At 41.0% G+C, this 3,189-nt stretch overlaps 1 pseudogene; it reads left to right on the plus strand.

Annotated features, from left to right (window-relative positions):
• Positions 1 to 1,583: 1,583 nt before the first annotated feature.
• On the plus strand, positions 1,584 to 2,395 carry LOC100954806 (annotated as a pseudogene).
• The last annotated feature ends 794 nt before the right edge of the window (positions 2,396 to 3,189 follow it).

Here is a 3,189-nt window from a genome sequence, read left to right on the forward strand (position 1 = left end):
TTCTTAAATGATCTTCCTTGGATTTATAGCTTGCCGAACTTCTTTCTGGGCTCAGCTCCCCGTCTTTGACTTCATAGATTCTGATTCCAACCAGTTTTTCTTCCTTTGTTCAGGAGCCTCTGACCAGGGTTGCTACCAGTCGGCCATCTTCCTGCACTACACTGTTTACTGCAGTTCTATTTATAATTGCAAAATTGTGGAAACAATCTAAATGTCCACCAATGCAGGAATAGATTCACAAGCTGTGGTATATGTATACCATGGAATACTACGCAGGCTCTAAAATGGAGGTTGAGTTTACATCTTTTGCGTTAAGCTAGATGGAGTTGAAACACATTCTTCTTAGTAAGGCATCACAAGAATGGAGAAGCAACAATCCAATATACTCAAATATGATATGAGGAAAATTGATGCTAGTATATGGTGGGGGTGGGTGGGTGAATGGGGGAGTGGAGAGTAGGAAAGAGGTAGGCGGTGGGGTGTTTACAGTGTGTGACATACCTCTTGAGGGTGGGACACAATTATAAGAGGGAATTTACCTAACAAATGCAAGCAGTGTATCCTCATTCCTTGTACACACAATAATTTAAAAAGTAATAGCAGGGCAGTACCTGTGGCTCAAAGGAGTAGGGTGCTGGCCCCATATGCTGGAGATGGTGTGTTCAAACCCAGCCCTGACCAAAAACGGCAAAAAAAAAGATAACAGCAGAAGACATTAAAAAATGGAAGGACATACCATGTTAATTGCTGGGAAGAATCAACATTGTCAAGATGAACATACTACCGAAAAGAATCTACAGATTTAATGTAATTTCCATCAAAGCACCAATGTCATACTTTGAGGAACTAGAAAAAGTCATACTTTCTTTCACATGGAACTAGAAAAAGTCTGAATACCAAATATAATTTTTATTATTTATTTATTTTTTTCTATTTGAGATCCTTTCATTTTTTTCTATTTTTTCCTCTTAACTTTTTTTTTATTAAATCATAACTGTGTACATTAATGCATTTGTGGGGTACAATGTGCTGATTTTATATAAAATTTGGAAGGCTTACATAAAACTGGTTAACATAGCTTTTACCTCGCTTAATTATTGTGTTAAGACATTTATACTACACTCTTAATAGATTTGACATGTACCCTTGCAATATGCACCATAGGTGATGTCCCACCTATTACCCTCCCTCCACCCAGCCTCCACCCTCCCTTCCCCTCACCCTCCTCTTTCCTCCTTCATTCTGGGCTGTAGTTGTGTTTTATCTTTCATTTGAAAGTGTGGGTTATTATATATTGGCTTCATAATAGTACTGAGTACATTGGATACTTTTTCTTCCATTATTGAGATACTTTACTAAGAAGAATATGTTCCAGCTCCATCCATGTAAACATAAAAGAGATAAAGTCTCCATCTTTTTTATGGCTGCATAATATTCCACAGTATACATATACCACAGTTTATTAATCCATTCATAGGTCGATGGGCACTTGGGCTTCTTCCATGATTTGGCAATTATGAATTGGGTTGCAATAAACATTCCGGTGCATAGTACATCTGGTGTTAGAAGAGCTCGTAGGCTCCAGAGAGGCGGGTTAAGAAGAAGGGAAACTTTGTCACATAGACTCTGGAACCATGAACATATTTGATTAGAAGATCAACTTTGACGCACTCTTAAAATTTTCCTATATAACCCCCTCCACACAGCAGCACCTGAAGAAGGTCTGTGCAAGTTTTGTCCTATGTATGTTGTGACAGCTGCTGTAGCTTATGGCCATGTGATCATTCACTTCATTCCGGTTGGTCTGCTCTGTGCCTTGGGATCCTTGGGTTGATGATTTGGCTGATGGCAACACCTCGTAGCCATGAAACTGAGCAGAAAAGACTGGGACTTCTTGCTGGATTTTCTTTCCTTACAGGAGTTGGCCTGGGCTCTGCCCTCTAGTTGTGCATTGCCATCAATCCCAGAATCCTTCCTACTGCCTTCATGGGCACAGCAGTGATCTTCACCTGTTTCTCCCTGAGTGCACTCTATGGCCAGCATCACAGCTACCTCTTTCTGGGAGGTATTTTGATGTCAGCCATGAGCCAGATGTTCTTGTCTTCCATGGGAGAACTTTTCTTTGGATCCATTTGGCTTTTCCAGGCAAACCTGTATATGGGGCTGGTGGTCATGTGTGGCTTTGTCCTTTTTGACAATAATTCAACTCATTATTGAAAAGGCTGAAAATGGAGATAAGGATTATATCTGGCACTGCACTGATCTCTTTTTAGATTTCGTTACTCTCTTCAGAAAACTCATGATGATCCTGGCTATGAATGAGAAAGATAAGAAGAAAGAGAAGAAATGAAATGGCCACCCAGCTTTTCCCAATTTGACATCCTCCCCATTACCCTCCCTCCACCCAGGAGGAGGATAATGTACTTGTGGTTTTCTCTATTTTGAATTTTTTGATCAAAAAATTGATTAGCAGAATATAGTTTTCTGTTTGGCTATCCAGGCTTCCTCTTCCTGGGGTTCTTCTCACTCCCTTTTCTGCAATTCCCATCCATAATTTCTTCCTCTGCTCAGGCAGCTGATCTACTGTGATGAGGAGTGGGACCAGCAGAGAGCGTTAAATAACTACATGACTCTGCTTTCCCTTAAACATCACATAGTGGACCTGAACTGTTGGGTAATGCCACCTCAGCCCTTCCTTCCTCAGCTTTGTTTGGTTTGTACACAGTTCCTATGGGACGGAGCAGTGTGTTTTCCATTGGAAAGAAGTTCCTGGTTCCATTGTTAACTCAGTCTTCTTGTATGTGAGCTATCAACCCGACCAAGGAGTGAAGAGCTGCTTCTGGTGGATGCTTTACTTCCTAATCCTGCCAGATAAACCTAGATGAGGACCTGTTTGGGGCAGAGGGAAGTAAACTCTCCTCCCCAATCAAGTAGTTCCTTGTTCAGATCAACAGAACAGGGCTGTAATGATTTAGGGAGCAGCATTCATAACAGTTATTTGGTGTATTTTTATCTATCCCCACCTGAGTATTAATAGGTAGTGTTAGCCCAGAGATTTGGGGGCAGTAGATAAATGTTAATTTTACTAATGTACTTTAGGTTTTGGTTTGCTCATCTGTTTCCAGAAATCTCCAGCTTTCCATAAGGAGCCAAGTGACCAAACCAGTGTGTGCCCCAAATCCCTGCAGC

Source organism: Otolemur garnettii, unplaced genomic scaffold (genome assembly GCF_000181295.1).
Source record: "Otolemur garnettii isolate 467f Iridium unplaced genomic scaffold, OtoGar3 scaffold00350, whole genome shotgun sequence".
In the NCBI taxonomy this organism is placed as follows: domain Eukaryota; kingdom Metazoa; phylum Chordata; class Mammalia; order Primates; family Galagidae; genus Otolemur; species Otolemur garnettii.